Raw genomic sequence first — 18,709 nt, 5'->3', positions numbered from 1 at the left:
AGGACCCCAAGATCCTGACCTGAGCCGAAGGCAGAGGCTTAACCCACTGAGCCACCCAGGCACCCCTTAAACTACTTCTTGAATATGGTTCATACTCAACAGACAGAGAAGTAGAGATGGGAGGAGGAGGAGAAAGACATTCCAAGTTAAAAGAATGGCATAAGCAGAGGTAGAAAGGGTGGATAACAAATATTATGTTGGATAATGATTAGTGGTCTGGCCCAATTAGATCATCATGTGAGAAGGAAGGTATTTAATGTATTAAGCAATTCTAATTATTAGAAATTCTTTCAGATTCAGTAACAATCCCCACCACCTAATATTCACTCACTAGGTATCAATACACTTAAGTAAAGAACTAAGAGGACTTCAGAAATATTAGTCCTAATATGTAGGATATGATGAATTGGAGAGCAGAATAAAAATGACAAGAAGTCTTTAAAGCAGACCAGGTCCAGAACGGAGAGGAAAGGAGGAAAGGAGAGGGGGAGGAAGGAAAGGAAAGGGGGAAAAAAGGAAAGGAAAGGAAAAAACAAAAGTATCTAGAGGACTTGACAGGGAGTAGTGGCAATAGGAATGTAAAGGGAAAAAATCCTATTCCAGAGATAGAACTCAGGGCATTTAATAAAAGACAGGAGCAGGAAGCAGGGATGGATAAGGCATTCAGGAGTCACAGATGAATGAGACTGAAGGGAAGGGGGTGCCAAATTAGCATCTGAATACATTTTATGTGCCAAAAAAAAAGAAAACATACCCAGAAAGAAGAATAAAGCAAGCCAGGTAAAAAGCATTAGAGAACTCGAGTGAGGGGAAGGTACAGCTACATGAAGAGGTCAGATTAAAGGAGGAAAATAAAGCAAGAAGGCTTAAACCTGGCTCCTTGGCACAGAGAATATACATTTAGGTTATTGGATCAAAGATTTGGAGCCATGTCTGTGGCTGGGGATGCCCAAGAGAAACTGACCCACAATGGACTCACTCCAGTGCCTCCAATCTCATTGGGAGGCAGTTCAAAGTGAACCAGCTCAGAGTTTGAATTCATGATAGCTTTGGCCAAATGGACCCATGAAGTACATTTCTGCATCAGACCTTATACTGACCAGGCATGTTTTACTCTGGCAAATCCCTTGGCACTGACAGTTCCAAGTATAAACTTAATAAGAATCTTATTCTCAAGTCCTATCTCAGGATAATTAAAGTACACATTGCACATTTAACATTTATATCTCTCCCCACCAAGTTAGGTCTGATCATGGCTTCCTGATGTAGGCTCAAGAAATAAACCTCAGGGGTTAAAGGGTGTGGGCTATTGGCTACAGATAGAAACCAGCCCTAAAAAGCCGCATTAGCCTGTACCCTGATGTTTGGTGATTTTTCTTACCTTATATTTTATACCTTTAGTAAGGTAAGAAAAGTTGAAACCTGGGATTTTTTTTTTATTTCTTCTACTTGGTTATGGTGTATTTTTCACCAAGGACTTTACAGTACTTTTCAAATAAAGAAGGCAACGTGTACATTCTTCTAACAGTCCTGGTTGCAATCGGTACTGTCATGGTTACAGAAATAGCCAAGTACAAAGGAGAAAATGCATTTTTCTCCTTTGATTTTTATTGTGCTGCAACAACCTTTCACAGTATCAGCTCAGACCATCAAACCGCACACAGTGATGATTTCCTTTAAGGGACAGATGTGAACACACAATTCTGTTTTACCAAAGAATTTGATCATTTCAACCATATTTTAATTCATTTTACTTTCCCCACCTTTGCCCTTCTCAAATGGCAAATGTTTTGCTCTGATCCACTTCAGTGAACTATGCAACCCAATATGATTGATAACATGAAGTTTATTATTCTAAAGAAAACTGGAAGAATCACTTAAAATTCATCATCTCCTTTATAAAGCTGGACTCTGCTGTATGTCTTCCTAAGGCTAAACAAAACTTCAGTGGCTTTGCACCTTTGGCAACATGTGCCAGGTGCGTAATTTGGGCTATTCTCCAGGTAGCCACACCATCCATTCACCCTAGCAAGCAACATATGCTTCTGTGGACTCTATCATCAATTACTGGTGCTCAAGAAAGTTCTACTCAATTAAAAAGCCATGTCTCAGGAAATGAGTGGGTAAATCAAGAGTCAGACTGGACTTTGTCTGTAAAAACCACAGTCCAGGGGAACCACTATATCCCCTATGCCTTATCAGTGCCTTTAGCCTCTGCACAAAGAGGTCATAGCAGCAGTAGTCCCACAAAAACTGAAAATGGCCCATTGCTTAACCTGAGGGAGGACTACCCAGATGTCTGTGAGGACAGCAGAGACCATACTGCAAAGCCTCACTTAAATCCCCAGCTGTACTGCTCTGAAGGCCTGCCCTTGACCTATCAGGCAGAAGCAGAAGCAGTCATGGCTCCACTGTCCCAAGGAGGAAGCTTTGGTAGCCACTTGCCCCTCCTTTTGGCCAGCTGGACCTAGAGTGGGCGAACCAGGAACCTTTAGTGCCAAAGGCTTTTACCCACATGTAAATACTTTCTATTTAAATCATCTGCTTCCCTATCCTGTAATTGCAGGCTGTCTAGCCCAAAGCAGCCACCAAACTGGAGAGCTCACCCGATGAGCCAATGAGCCGGCAGCTCAGAGCTGGAGCCACCCCATCTGATCCAGACACTACACGATCGAATAATAATGGCCCTATAGTTAGGATTACTCCACAGAAGAGGGGTAGAAAGGGTGAAATGGGCACAGGTAGAAATTTCCCCTGAAGCCTCTGGCTGAAGTACACCTGGGATTTTAAGTCTTCCTAGATACAAGGGTAGTTGCCTAATTTCTGTCTGGGTAAGTAAGGAGCACTGAAAACAAAACAAAACAAAGCAAAACAAAAAATGTGTTCTGAGGTGCAAGACCTGCAGAAGCTTAAGTGTCTACTACTCTATTTGGAAAGAGCCCAGTAGTGCAACATTGCACAGGCACCATACTTCATCTAACTCCTCAGGGACAGCCTGAGGAGGGTGTCAGTGAAGTGGCTTCCAGTTCCTACACCTGCTCTGGACACTTAACTCCTTCTGGACTTAACTCCTGACTTAACTCCTTGAGGGCTGTAATGGAGGTAGCCTTCCTGAGCAGTACATGCCTGCGGAAATTGCAAAACCTCAGGGATATGTCCTTTCCTTCCTCCCTCCTTCCTTACTTTGGATCTGATGCCTAGCTGTGCCACCTGTTCAGTAATCCACAACTTGGCTCCCCTGGCCAGGAAATGAGAGAAGGATTTCTTCTTGGAAGTCTATAGAAGGTGAGATTGAATGTACTGGTGGGGGTAAATTATTCCTGAAGACCTCCCCCCCTAAAAAGAAAAAAAAACCCACCAGTGACAGGGTCCAAAGTAGCTTTCAGCAGAAAGGTTCTTGTCTAGCACTTCAGCCCAGTCATAGCTGGATGGCACAGAGAAAACCTTAAATACCTGTTTACTAATGTTTTCCTCCTGGACCCTGGGTCCCAGAGATGGGGAAAGGAGTGGCTGTGGGAACCAGGAGAAAACCCTAAAATGGAGAATTATTATAACACACAGTTCCTTTGCCATGTTTCTTTGCCAAAGCATTTTTTTAGATAACTTATAGTAAGTAACAAATAAAGTTCATTGCTCCAATCTTGGGCCCAGAGCTACAAGGCAGGTCACACTGGGTGGCTGTCCCTCCTCACCCTCTCCTCCTTCTCTGGGGTTCCTTCTCAAAAAGTATGAAGCACTGCTCAGCACAGGTGGGTCCTCTCCCCTGAGCAATGGTTGGGAGAGGATCACTCAACCTGAGAAACTGGCTCAAGGGGGAGTAGGGATTCCTGTGGAGAATCCCTGGAACATCCCAAAGTCTGAGCTGGGCTACCTTTGGGTTTTCAAGGCAGGCAGGCAGGTGGACAGAGATGGTCTCATATCACCAGAGCTCTCTCTTGTCCCCTGCTTGCTGGGACTCTCCAGGACCTGGAGCTCATTGTTGGGGAACCCCTCACTGCTTCTCCTTTGAGTCGCCTTGCGCCCTATCCCTGTGTGGGTTGCTATCCTGGCTGTGGGCCGAAAACGTGGGAAGAATCAGAGATGAGACCCCAAAAGAAAAGTGCTTTCCAAGCCACAGTGTCCGTGCACCAGCTGCAAAGATCACGAAGATCCTGCCCGCAGCAATGAAACACACGGGCTTACCTGAACCTGGCAGGCAGCACTCACTAGTTGTAGCCAAAGAGCCCCTGGCCTTGGGAGCTCCAGCCTTTAAACTTTCTGGGAGAGGTGAAGGAAGAGAAAGAAAACTGGCAAGTGTTTCCACGAGCAAGAACCAGGGCTGAACGAGAGGTAGAGCCTCTGTTGGTCGCAACCTGCCTACTCCCTCCTATCGCCTGAGAGCCTAGCACGTTCTCTCCTTGCCGGCCAACTGTCGGGTTATGCAAACGGGCATTACCTGTCTGAGTCTTCCACAACAGCAGGCGATGTCCGGCAGGGCTCACGCATGCAGTTCCATGTCTGGGGCAATAGGTCCAGGGCGAGAGGAAGAGCTGGGTTCCAAGGAGTGTGGGCTTGAGCTTGCTGGGCGAAAGGGGAGGCTCCCCAAGGGCGATCAGAGCTGGAGGTGGCTTGGAGGAAAGGGTGTCTTCCGGAGCAGTGGACAGAGCAGCCCCGCCTGTTTTTCTCCACTCCCTGTCCTAGCCAAGGAGGGTGCTAGGAAAATTCTCCTAATCCAAGCAAGATTTCTAGAGTTCAACAGAGTTTTTGTAGACTTTAGGGGGAGCTGGACAGGGAGGCTAAAAAAGGTTCCTAAATTACTCTTCCCTTTGCTAGATCGTCAAGTGCCGCCTCTCGGCTCCGTGACCAGACTCTTCCTAAGTCGCCTGCCTCTCAGCCTCTTCCTTTGCGACTTTGCTTCGGAGCAGCTGTGCTCCAGCAGCACCTTATCTTGGCCAAATGGTACACCGAGGGATGCAGGTGCCTCAGCCTGTGACTCTCTCTCTCCTCAAGAAGCACGTACGCCTTAAGGGCAACAGCCCTACTACCCAGACTGCAGCGTAGGCTTCAGGTGCGAACTGTGACTGCTCACCTCTCTCCCGCCTGTTCCAGGCTTCAGGCTTTCCCAGGAACCCTCTCCAGCCTGTGCGCAAAAACCTACACGGTCCTCCCTAGCTCCGAAGAGGGAGCAGCGCCGGAAAGTACGCTCCAGGCTCGCCTCACATCCTGCCACCGCTCTTGCTGCCTCCAAAAGAACGCCTAGAGTGGGGGTAGGAAGGTAGTGGAAATCACCTAGAGCTGCGTCTCGGTCGCTAACAGTTCTCGGGGCTGACTGATTGCACCGCGGAGGAGGTGGGGATTAGAGAGAACCGCTCAGGCGCGTCACGGAAAAGGGCTGCTGCTGCTCCTCCTCCTCTTCCACACCCCTTTAGATTTGGGAGCGCGGGGAGGGGAGGGAGACTGGGAAAGACTGCCAACCTTGAGTCCCCCATCCCTGGTTTAAAAAAAAAGAGAGAGAGAGAGAAAGAAAAGAAAAGAAAAAGAAAGGGGGGGGGAGCACTTCCCTCTTACCTTTCCTGCGAGAAGGAAAGCGCGTCCCGGCAGCGCCGTCTAGTGTCCGTACAAGAGTAGACCGGCACACAGGGTTGGGGCGAGCGCTGAACTGAGTGCGGGCGTGGAAAATCACTAAACAAAGTTTTTCATCCCCTGGTCTCTAGTTCCACCCACTGAATAGGTGTCTAGCTCAACCAGGAGTTTACCTACTTGGTTCCCCCATGGCCAGAACTTAATGGTATTAAAAACACGGGCCCCCTAATTGTATTCATAAAATGAGTTTCCCAGTCCCAGAGAAAACTCCTTTCCACGCCTCCCACGTTAGAAATCCCCAGGTCTCAGGGTTCTCCAGCCCTGACAATCATACACTGAGCGGGAGGGTTCTGGGACCCCGGGAGGGGCTTGGAAATAAGACCTGGGCTGTGGTTGTTCATGCGGCCTGCCTGAGGCTCTCTAGCAATGATCCTGACCACCTGCTCTCCAAGGTCACAGAGCCCAGGAGCTCCTCTCTTTAAGAGTAATAGGGAATTATGCCTTCATCAGAAAGGATGAATACCCAACTTTTGTAGCAACATGGACGGGACTTATGCTGAGTGAAATAAGTCAAGCAGAGAGAGTCAATTATCATATGGTTTCACTTATTTGTGGAGCATAACAAATAGCATGGAGGACATGGGGAGATAGAGAGGAGAAGGGAGTTGTGGGAAACTGGAAGGGGAGGTGAATCATGAAAGACTATGGACTCTGAAAAACAATCTGCGGGGTTTGAAGTGGGGGGGTGGGAGGTTGGGGTACCAGGTGGTGGGTATTATAGAGGGCATGGATTGCATGGAGCACTGGGTGCGGTGAAAAAATAATGAATACTGTTATGCTGAAAAAAAAATTAATATTTTTTTTAAAAAAGAGTAATAGGGAAGAAGGACTGCAACTCAGAAACCGACAAGGTCTGAATTGTAGCAGAGGAAGAGTTCCGTTTTTTATTCCAGGTATCTCCCAGAGCATATGGCTGGGCTCATGGGCTCCTTGCTGATTAACCCACTTAACAGGATTGCTCATTTAACGGGTCAGCTGAGTGCTGTGCTCAAGCATTTGCGGCGGAGATGGGCCCCTATTTGTCTTTCTCTGAGCTTTCTCCAGCTGTTCTCCTGAGGCTGTTGCATTGCTCTGCGTTAGCTATAGAGACCAAATGAGCCAGAGATAGAGACAAGGACCAAGTGGGAGCAACTGAGAACTCTGTGCCTGGCGCACAGCGTACACCCGCGCCCTCCCCGCGTGCCTCCTTGGCCACTTAGCTTCTGCCCCTCATCCACTGGGTTTTCAAAGCCAGAGCCTGTGCACAATTCAAATCGCGGTCCCTCCCTCACTTCTGGAGCCAAGTTTATGCATTCTTTTTTCCCTGTGGACCATCTCACCCATCATATCCCACAAAACCCTACCCTGAAAAATTCTTTCTGCAATTGAGGTTAAGTTGGGGAATCAAGAGATGCCAGGTGTGGAAGAAAAAGTCCTTTCAGCACAAATCAACAGGAAGTTTCCCTCCCAGGGTTTTGTTGTTTATGCACAGCAGGGGAAGAGGGAAAGGGGAGGAGACTACATTTTTGAAACAGGAGAAATGTCCTACAGTTTCTCCTTGTTTGTAACAGCTCTTATTTTCAGATAAAAGCCCATTCTCCTGGCAGGGACTAAACAGCCAATTCTGTCTTCCTCTTTGCTGAGAAGTTCATGTAAACTTTCCTTTGCCTGCATGCTTGCCCTGCACAGTCCACATCACCACTTCCAGCAGACAGCCCGACTTACATTAATGTTACTCATATTTGATGCCATATGCTTCAAACCAGCTAGTGAGAGCAGCAATGCAGGGTAAAAAGAACACCATCTCAAGTCTTACTTTTCTGGTTGGGTGCTTGGTACCTCCAGTCTAACCTTTAGCAAAACACCATGCCCTTGGACCCTGAGCTGAGCCACTAGGCTCTCATGGTGAGGCCTTTTGGCCAAACCATGAGGTATCTCACTTACATTAAGGAATTAAAAAGCCAGAAGTCAGGAGCCTGGGTGGCTCAGTGCATTAAAGCCTCTGCCTTTGGCTCAGGTCATGATCTCAGGGTCCTGGAATCGAGTCCCGCATCGGGCTCTCTACTCAGCAGAGAGCCTGCTTTCCCCCCTCTTTCTCTCTGCCTGCCTCTCTACCTACTTGTGATCTCTGTCTGTCAAATAAATAAATACTATTTTTTAAAAAAGCCAGGATTTGGAGTGAAGGGAGTTCATTGAGGATGGCCATCCATAATATTCTTTGGCAAACTGTGAACACAATGTAGCCAACACATTAAAAACAAAACATAACAAAATAGAAACTCTATCTTCCTGTCCTGTTGATTCCTCCTTTCACTATCTATACCCAGTTTGACCCAGCTTTACTCTAACACACCCTATGTGCCTTTAGTATCCAAGTTCTGCTCCTCCCATCCCATCAAAACCTACTCTCCTGTGTACCCACCATTCTTCCTGTCGTCTCTGCTGATGACGATGGTTTGTTTTCCAATGTGATAAATGACTAACTAGGCTGGCCAACCTTATCTTCTTCAGTAACATCATCTTTCACCAGAGATCTTAAGAAGACTTTCTGTAACTAGAAAATTAAGGAACCATGGCTTATCAATGGATTTCCTTTGGGTGGGTAAAGGGTTCTTGGTACCTAGCAAAGAGGACAGCTTGTTTGGCTAATTCTATTGGTCTGGTTTATGGTTAAATGAAGAGATCTCAAAGAATTTGAGGAATGTAAAAATGAAATATCCAAACAGGAACAAGAGGCCAAGAAAATAAGGAAGGAAACAGTGTGACCTCTCAAAAACAACTCAGTGAAACTTGGGAAGTCTAAGACTTTGTTCCTCAAAGTGTTACCCATGGACCAGCAGCACTGGGGGCATTGCCTGGGAACTTGTTAGAATGCAGAATCTTGGGCCCCACTCCCACTACCAAATCAGAATCTTCACTTTAACAAGATCCTTGGGTGATTTCATATACATATTAGCAATCAAGAAGCATTTTCAAGAAAATCTTTCAATTCTGCTTAGTTCAGGAAAGGGAAAAGGGCAGTGAATGTAATCACCCAAGGAGCTAATAAAGAGATCGGGCAACATCATCGTCATAACAAGCACCAAATAACAAGGTTGGAGTTATATGTGTTTAAGCCTACTAGGCTCAATCTATTTCAGGACTATCGACTACACATCAAACTATGGTTACTATCCCTACCTACAGATGACATTTTTGCAAAACTGTCCTTGGTTACATGAAAAAATGAGTGAAAGTGTGGGCATGGTTTGATATAAATCAATCACTACTGCTAAAGAAACAATCAATTACCATATTCCACTAGGGTAGAGTTAGTTTAATCATCTTCCTTATGATATTAAGAACAGAAATTTACAGGGGCACCTGGGTGACTCAGTCAGTTAAACATCTACCTTTGGATCAGGTCATGATCCCGGGGTCCTGAGATCAAGACCCACGGCTAGCATGGAGCCGGCTTCTCCCTCTGCCTCTGCCTGCCACTCTCCCTGACTGTGCTCTCTCTCTCTGTCAAATAAATAAAATAAAAACTTTAAAAAGATAGAACTTTACAGAGTTTGGTATATTGTAGGCACTCAATATATATCCACTCATTAATGGTGAGAAGAGCTGATAACTATTTATTGAAGCCAAAATTCTTTAAGAAGTTAACAATGGAAATAAGTAGCTTTGCAAAAAAAAAAAAAAATCAAAAATAAGTCAAACTTTATTCCTTTTGCCCAAGGCAAATTTCAAAGTTGCCTGTTAGTATAGTAAGATATAGTATAGTCTAGTAAGTATAGTATAGGAAGGTGATTTAACATCTTGTTAAAGATTCTTGGTACCATATCCCAGATCTGTTAAATCAGAATTTCAAGGAGTGGACCCCCTCAGGTGTGGAACACCTTTTTAAGCAAGACTCAAAACAGATAAACCATAAGGAAAGAGATTGATAAATTTTACTACATACAAATTAAACATTTCTGCAAAGAAAAAGAAGCAACATAAGCAGAATTAAAAACAGAGTGCCTAGGTGGCTAGGTCAGTGTGACAAACACTTGATTTCAGCTCAGGTCATGATCTCAGGGACGTGGGATCAAGCCACGTGTCAGGCTCCATGCTCAGCATGGAGTCTGCTTGAGGATTCTCTCTCCCTCTTTTTCTGCCCCTCCCCTGCTTCTTCACACTCTCTCTTTCTCTTTATAAAATAAATTAATAAATCTTTAAAAACAGCTTTAAAAAGTCAAAAGACAAACTATAAACTGGGATAAAAATTGCAATTCAAAGGGATAATTTCATTAATATCTACAAGGCTCTTTACCTAATAATCTTTGCCCCCCCAAATAGGCAAAGGATATAAATAGATACTACACAGTTAAAAATACAATGGACATCTATATGTGGGGAAATAACCACAAACTAAACCATAATTGCAAAGAATAAATGTTCCACAGCACACACTATTGGCTTGAACTTCCTTCACATTCTGTTTCAAATAAGTCAGTTCATTTCAGAACTTTCTGTTCTTATGGACTATCTCTCTACCTGGGGAAAATCTCTGAACAACTACCCCAGGCAGGGGAAGTGGCCTTTTAACTTCTTAATTTGTCTCTCCTGGCAGGAACCTCTGCACTACCATATAGCTAGTGTGAGTGTGGTCAGGGCCCCAGAATTCCCATCCTGCTATGCCTTGGGTTGAGCCTCCATGTTGAGTGGTGGGTGGTGGCTGAGTTGGAAAAAAAGAAGCTCTCAATCACTCTGCTACACTCACCAGGAATTTAGCATCTTCAAATTCAAGTTGAAAAGGAAAAAAGAACAAATTCAAGTTGGATTAGTTACAAAATGCTGGTGTCTTGCCCCTCCCGTAAGATATCATACCCCCTCATTAGGAACTAAGAGAGTAATTCCTGTCCTCTTGGCTACACACACACAGAGTAAAGCTTTCATGAAGCTGAGATGGGTGAGGGAGGAGGAAAGAAACGGGTCATGGATCAAGAACCAGAAAGCTTAACTGCTCTTAACAAGAGTTAGATTTTTTTGAATAAATATTTCTTTATTTGCTGTATGCCCTTAGGACATACTCCAGAGCTCCTCATGGAGCTCCTCATGCTGCCATCCCAGAAGTGGAACTATTAAATGAGTTTTGAAGTTAAGACCTTTGTGAAAAGTGTATGGATAGCAACACAATTTCTGCCCTTAGGAAGCAAATGTTTACCAGAAAGAAGGAAAAAACTCATAGGTCACATGGCACAGATCAAAATACAGTAAGATCACTTCAAACAGGAGAAATTATAGGGAGTCAGAGGAGGGAAAAATAATGTTGAGAGGAATTATGAAAGGCTTCACTAAGGATGTAGCATCTGAGTGTGGTTTAAGGGATAAGTAGATATGAAGAGGGGGGATTCCAGACAGAAGGCATAGCATTAATTCATTCATTTGTTCAATGAATATTTAATGAGAACGCACTACATGTCAGACACTGTTTCTGGGTACTAGGTATATATCAGTGACCAACACAGACAAAAATCTTTGCCAAAATGAAACTTAAATCCTGGTGGTGTTGGGGAAAAGAAATATAATATATAAGCTAGTGGTATAATACAGCAGAGAATGGTGCTATGAAAAAGGTAAAGCAGGGTAAGTGATATGGAAAGAACCAGAAGAGTATATAGGGGCCAAGGAATGCCTCACAGAAAAATTAATATTTGAAGAATGTCCTAAATAAAATAAGGGCACATGTCCATCAAACAGAGTGTTCAAGGCAGAAGGAATAAGAAGTGCAAAGGCCATGAACAGGGATCATGCTGAGCAAAGAAGAGCAGAAAAGAGATCAGTGTGTCTAGGACTGAGTGAGGCAGAAAGTAGTAGGATTCAAGTTCAGTGAAATAACAGGAGATCCAGAAAGTCTAAGTATAAGGAAGTGATAACAGAATTCGTGGTGCATTTTATGATGAAAGGGGACCATCTGGTGGCTTTTGCCCCAGTGTCCCTACAAAGGATGAGTGAGAGAAAAACCTAGAACAATGGATTGCAGCCAAATTCCGGACAACCTCCAATGTCAGGCTAAGAAGCTTGTACTTAACTCAGTGAGAAAGACAAAGCTTCATAGGTATTAGACTTCAAAACACAGACTTGTAAGGAGGTAGTATGTATCACCTTCTCTCTACTTATCCTCCTTCTTGCTTTATCCCCATCTCCCTATCGAGGCCTAAAGTGGACAAGCAGCAAGGTCAGGCATCAGAAGGTGGGTACAGACAGAGATCACCATTGCACTGGCTCTCTGCTCTCCCATCTCAAGACTTGACTGACTTCTTAGTGGGGAGGAAAGCCCTATCTAGTACACAATACCTTTCTTTGATAAAACTAGCTCCCATGTTTTACTATATTGTCAAGAAATTTCTCCATACATTTCACCTAAATCCCTTTACCGTTGGTTTATTCTTTAGAGAAGAAAACAACTCTTCCATCAGCTTGGGTTTCTGAAGAGAACATGAAAAAATAAGCCTCAGACTGAAAAACCTCTGTTGTCCTCAAATAAAGGAAGTCAATATTTATTTATTTTTATAATCAAGAATCCCCTTGTCAAAGGAAAGTCTGATATCACTAAGCATCAGCACATTTGCCAGAAAGGGTAAAGTCAGTTAAAAACAGCCTTCTAAATCAATTGATTGGAATTCATGCTTTTATCACTAAAAGAAGAAAATCCTCTGCATTATAATAAAAGAAAATCCCTATCATAGAACAAACAAACAAACAAAAAAGCAGCAATCTAAAGCTTAAAGAAGCACCTCTGACACTTAGGGAAATGGTTTTGCTACATCAGAAGCCAATACTGTCTCTATAATGATGCCTTATATTGGAGTTGTAATTCAAATAGCAGTGCTGTAGGTAAAGATTTTTGATTTTGACATGAGTACTTTTAAACACTGAGAAATTGAGGCCAATCTTAAAGGGAGCTCCATAAGGTAATTAATTATTGCTGTATGTTTCTAGATAAACATTCTTATACAGCATTCTAGCAACTGAAACTCTCCACTGTCACTTCAGCTCATTTGTGGCACTAGGAAAAATCCTTTATTTATTAAGATGCCCCACTAATATCATATAATTCTATAGTATATTTTAGATCAGAGAAAAATTTAACTATCTTCAACATCAATTTACTGTCAAGTATATGGTACCGCTGTCTCAGTATTTGAAAACTGGCATATGCAAGATAACTTTTTATTAACCAGAATGCTGAATCAACCAGAATGTCATTTTCCTTAGCTATACTCAATAGCTGATATTTTAACACAGGAATCATGTTTTACTAGAAAGTATTGTTGTAGAACAAGAACAAACACCAGAATTAACCCTACTACTGCATGTTACAGCCTTGTAATCTGCTCAGAACTTAAAGATGAAGATCCTTTAATAAAATTTCAAAACCTTGTTTTAAGTCAAAATCTCACTCTTTGCATATGACATGATACTCTATGTGGAAAACGCAAAAGACTCCACCTGAAAACTGCTAGACCTCATACAGGAATTCAGCAAAGTGTCAAGATATAAAATCAATGCACAGAAATCAGTTGCATTTCTATACACTAACAATGAGACAGAAGAAAGAGAAATTAAGGAATGGATCCCATTGACAATTGCAGACAAAACTATAAGATACCTAGGAATAAATGTAACCAAAGAGGCAAAGGACCTGTACTCAGAAAACTATAGAACACTCATGAAAAAACTGAGGAAGAAACAAAGAAACAGAGAAATGCTCCACACTCAGGGACTGGAAGAACAAATATTGTGAAAATGTCTATGCTACTGAGAGTGATCTACACATTTAATGCAATCCTTATAAAAATAACATCAACTTTTTTCACAGAGCTGGAGCAAATAATCCTAAAATTTGTATGGAACCAGAAAAGATCCCAAATAGCCAAAGAATGTTGAAAAATAAAACCAAAGCTTGTAGCATCACAATTCTGGACTTTATGCTCTATTACAAAATTGTAATCATCAAGACAGCTTGTACTGGCACAAAAACAGAAACACAGAACAGAGAACCCAGAAATGGACCCTCCACTCTATGGTCAACTAATCTTTGACAAAGCAGGAAAGAATGTCCAATGGAAAACAGACAGTCTCTTCAACAAATGGTGTTGGGAAATTAGACAGCCACATGCAGAAGAATGAAACTGGACCATTTCCTTATACCACACACATAAATAGATGCAAAATGGATGAAAGACCTCAATGTGAGACAGGAATCCTTCAAAATCCTAGAGGAGAACACAGGCAGCAACCTCTTTGACCTCAGCCACAGCAACTTCTTCCTTCTTCTTCCCTTCCTAGGGCAAAAATGAAATACTGGGACTTCATCAAGATCAAAAGCTTCTGAACCAAAAGACAACTGTCAGAATGGGTGAAGATATTTGCAAATGACATATCAGATAAAGGATTAGTATCCAAAATCTATAAAGAACTTCTCAAACTCAACACCCAAAAAACAAAAAAATCCAGTCAAGAAATGAGGAGAAGACATGATCAGACATTTCTCCAAATGAGACAGAAAAGTGGCCAACATACCTATGAAAGAACGTTCAACATCACTTGGCATCAGGGAAATACAAATCAAAACCTCAATGAGATACCACCTCACACCAGTCAGAATGCCTAAAATTAACAAGTCAGGAAACAACATGTTGGTGAGGATGCAGAGAAAGGGGAATCCTTTTACACTGTTGGTGGATATGCAACCTGGTGGAGCCACTCTGGAAAATACTTTGGAGGTTCCTCAAGAAGTTGAAAATAGAGCTACCCTATGACCCAGCAATTGCACTACTGGGTATTTACCCCAAAGATACAAACATAGTGACCCAAAGGGGCATGTGCATCCCAATGTTTATTGCAGCAATGTCCATAATAGCCAAACTATGGACAGGGCCATATGTCCACCAACAGATGAATGAATAAAGAAGATATTTTATAGATAGATGATAGATAGATAGATAGATAGATAGAAATATAACTCAGCCCTCAAAAATGAAAATCTGCCATTTGCAACAACATGGATGGAACTAGAAGGCATTATGCTAAATGAAGTAAGTCAGTCAGAGAAAGATAATTATCATACACTCTCACTGCTAAGTGGAATTTAAGAAATGAAACAGAGCATCATAGGGGAAGAGAGGAAAAAATTAAACAAGACAAAACTTGAGAGGTAAACAAACTATAAAAGACTCTTTTTTTTTCTTTTCTTTTTTTTTTTTTTTAAGATTTTATTTATTTGACAGAGATCACAAGCAGGCAGAGAGACAGGCAGAGAGAGAGGGGGGAAGCTCTCTCCCTGCAGAGCAGAGAGCCCGATGTGGGGCCCAATCCCAGGACCCCAGGATCATGACCCGAGCCAAAAGCAGAGGCTTTAACCCATTGAGCCACCCAGTGCCCCAAAAGTCTGTTTTCTTGTTTGCCTCTCTCTCTTCTTTTTTTCCTTTTGCTTATTCGTTTTGTTCTTAAATTCTGCATGAGTTAGATCATACAACATTTGTCTTTTATTGAGAGAGTCATTTCACTTAGCATAATACATTCTATATCCATCCATGTTGTTGCAAATGGCAAGATTCCATTCTTTTTTTATGGCAGGGTAATAGTCTATCATGTATATATACCACCTCTTCTTTATCTATTCATCAATTGATGGACAGTTGGACTTTCCATAATTTGGCTATTGTAGATAATGTTGCTGTAAACATCAGGGTGCATGTATCCTTTTGAATTAGTATTTTTGTATTCTTTGGGTAAACACCTAGTAGTGCAGATCATAGGGTAGCTCTATTTTTAACGTTTTGAGGAACAGTATGGAGGTTCCTCAAAACGTTAAAGACTCTTAATCATAGGAAACAGACAAACATAGAATTGCTGGAGGGGAAGGAGGTGGCAGGATGGGGTAACTGTGTGATAGACATTAAGAAGAGCATGTGATATAGTGAGGACTGGGTATTATATAAGACTGATGAATCACTGACCTCTACCTCTAAAACCAATGATACAATATATGTTAATTAATTGAATTTAAATGTCAAAAATGAAAAAGCAACTTTATTTTACCATTATCAGTTAATATTAAGTTAAACTGGCAACGTATAGGTGTTTATTACAAAATAATAAAATAGAATTAACTAATAGAAATTAATTAATTAATTAATTAATTAATTAAAAAAACCAAAAAGACCAAAAAAAAAAAAACCTGTCTTAGTCATTTCAGGCAGCTTGTAATAAAAATACCATAGACCAGGGTGCCTGGGTGGCTCAGTCACTGGGTGTCTGCCTTCGGCTCAGGTCATGATCCTAGGATCCTGGGATTGAGTCCCGTATTAGGCTCTTTGTTTGGCAGGAAGCCTGCTTCTCCCTCTCCCTCTCTCCCTGCTTGTGTTCCCTCTCTTGCTGTGTCTCTCTTTGTCAAATAAACAGAAACCTTTATTTAAAAAAAATACCACAGACCAGTTAACTTATCCCACCTGATGATTAGACCAGTTAGTTTAAACAAGAAACTTGTATTTCTCACAGTTCTGGAGTCTGGAAGTCTGAGATCATATTGCCAGAATGACTGGTATTCTAAGTGATGGTCTTCACCCTGGCGTCCTCCTATCTTCACATGATGGATAGAGAAAGAAAAAATGAACAAACTCTGTTGTCTCTTCTCATAAATGCACTAATCTTACTAATAATGGCTCCACACTTTTATTACCTTCCAAAGGCTCTACCTCTTAATACCATCATATTGGGGGTTTAGATTTCAACATATGAATGGAGGGCACAAGCATACAGTCCATAACGAACCCCTACTCTTTAAAAGTGTCCACCTTGGACAAGCAGCTCAACTTAAAAATACCAGAAGTCATTGAAAGCCTCCAATAAGAACTACACCCAACACCCAGCCCCATACACCACCCCAGTATAAATCCTTATTTAGAATATAAGACAGCATCTTAGAGATCTGGGTAGCTGTATTTACTTGCCATGAAGGTACCAAAGGAAACTCACAGTTGTCAAAAACATCACTAACTTTCAAAAAATAAAATTCCACATTGTTGGATTTTCACTGCATACTGGTTATTTTAAAGATTTTATTTATTTATTTATTTGAGAGAGAGAGAGAGAGGAAGCACAGGGAGAGGGGCAGAAGGAGAGGCAGAGAGAGTGAGAAGCTCAAGCAGATTCTATGCTGAGCATGGAGCCCAACACAATACTCCATCCCACCACCCTGAGATCATGGCCAGAGCCAAAATTAAGAGTTGGATACTCAACCAACTGAGACAGCCAGGTGCCCCTGCATGCTGGTTATAATAGATCATACACCTTGAAGCAATAAAGCAAAGCTCCATGCAGAGCATACTAGGGTAGGAATCAGAAAATCTGAGAAATCTTTCTGTTGTTGCTATTGCTGTTTTAAATCCTGGTTTTACTATTCATCTGTTCCTCATTTGGTATCTTTGTTTTGCTCCCTCTTAAATTGCCTTGGGAGGTGGGGGTGGCAAATAATGTCACCTGATAAGGATATGGTACAGAACAATAAGAAAGTGCCTGCAAAGCATTCAGAATGCCTTGAAGATAAATATCAACCAGCTACTATTATAGTATCAGTTAATAAGCTAAAAATAATCAGACACATTTAGTGAAAATGTTAAGCTAACATAAAAACATTCTTTCATAGAAGAATGGATCTGGATTTGATATTTTTCTTTCTCTACTTTCTAGTATTGCTATTCTATCATGAATCATACAGACATCTATTTTCAAGTCCTCTGAGTCAATCTCCTTATGTCATGACCAGGACTCATTTTTTTTCTCTTTTCTTTGTCATGGTCACAAGCTCTAGACACAACAATGATTGTATGGATCCGCTCCACATCAACATACCCATTATCAATTTTGAGTCTTTCTAAATCTTTCAATAAGAAATTGCCAATAGGGGCACCTGGGTGGCTCAGTGGGTTAAAGACTCTGCCTTCGGCTTGGGTTATAATCCTGGGGTCCTGGGATCGAGCCCCGCATTGGGCTCTCTGATCAGCAGGGAGCCTGCTTCCCTTCCTCTCTCTCTGCCTACCTCTCTGCCTACTTGTGATCTCTATCAAATAAATAAAATCTTAAAAGAAAAGAAATTGCCAATAAACAGAACTTTCTCTTTCATATGCCAAAACTTCATACAAGAATTCTAATACATTTTCAGCAATTTAGAACCTCTGCCACTTTAGATCGTCTTTCACTTCTCTTGTCAGAATTATGGCAAAAAAGTCTTATGCTTTAAATTATTTATCATGTCACTTCTTAGAGTCATCTCTTTTTTTAGCTGAATTAAGAGATTAGAGGCGTTGGAAAAAATAACCCATGGACTTTGAAATATACAGTAAGGTGAAATTATTTTTAATGATACCTTTGATTTATATTTTAATTTTAAATGCACAGATAAAGTGGTATCATTAAACATACTTTAACTTTTTATAATAAATCAATGGTACCTTAATTATTGTGTTATAAAGTAAGGACACATAAATTATTCATACATATCTACTGCAAATTGAATTTCTAAAACTAGCTTTATATTCCACATTCTGGTCTCATCCTAACCACTAGTGGAAAATAGTCCATTTCACAGCCACTGCTAATATGACACAGTTGGCAGTCTTTACTCAGAATAGGCTTAAGAGTGAATGAAAAGAGAAATGTCAGTGTTGTAGAATACAGAGCAGATGAGAATATATTTCCAGCAAAAATGAGCATTTATAGATAGAAAAAGGAATGAGTTCTTAAAAATGTTAACTTGATTAAAAGAGAATTTAGACATCTAAATATTTTAAGTTTTGTTTTTTGAGGTTTATTGATTTTATGGGTTTTCCTTATTTAATTCTTTATTTGATAACAATGCACGAAGGGTCTACCTCTCCCTCCCTGTTCACTCCAATTTGCCTGTTCACTTTGCTCCTATCCCCCAAGGGCCTTGGTGGGCACAAAACTCTTGCTTCATGCCTAGTTAGGTATAAAGGATGGGCAAGGGTGAGAGCCAGGAATTAGTGGTGTAATAGAAGCTATGGCTCCAGCCCTTTACAAGGTCACAATTTTGTCTCCTGGGTGTTCTGGGTTG

The 18,709-nt window shown here is 41.7% G+C and overlaps 1 protein-coding gene across 3 annotated transcripts in view; it reads right to left on the bottom strand.

Moving 5' to 3' along the window:
- IL1RAPL2 (interleukin 1 receptor accessory protein like 2) overlaps window positions 1-5,299 on the bottom strand; it is a 1,272,933-nt gene extending 1,267,634 nt beyond the window's left edge. For all 3 annotated transcript variants that reach the window (XM_032330924.1, XM_032330929.1, XM_032330930.1), the window contains exon 1: window positions 4,436-5,299. The gene's annotated coding sequence lies outside the window, so the exon portion shown is untranslated. The remainder of the gene's footprint in view (window positions 1-4,435) is intronic.
- Window positions 5,300-18,709: the final 13,410 nt, after the last annotated feature.

This window comes from Mustela erminea, chromosome X (assembly GCF_009829155.1).
Source record: "Mustela erminea isolate mMusErm1 chromosome X, mMusErm1.Pri, whole genome shotgun sequence".
Classification (NCBI taxonomy): Eukaryota; Metazoa; Chordata; class Mammalia; order Carnivora; family Mustelidae; genus Mustela; species Mustela erminea.
The sequence above is the reverse complement of the archived record's forward strand: the minus strand, read 5'-3'. Positions and strand labels throughout refer to the sequence as shown.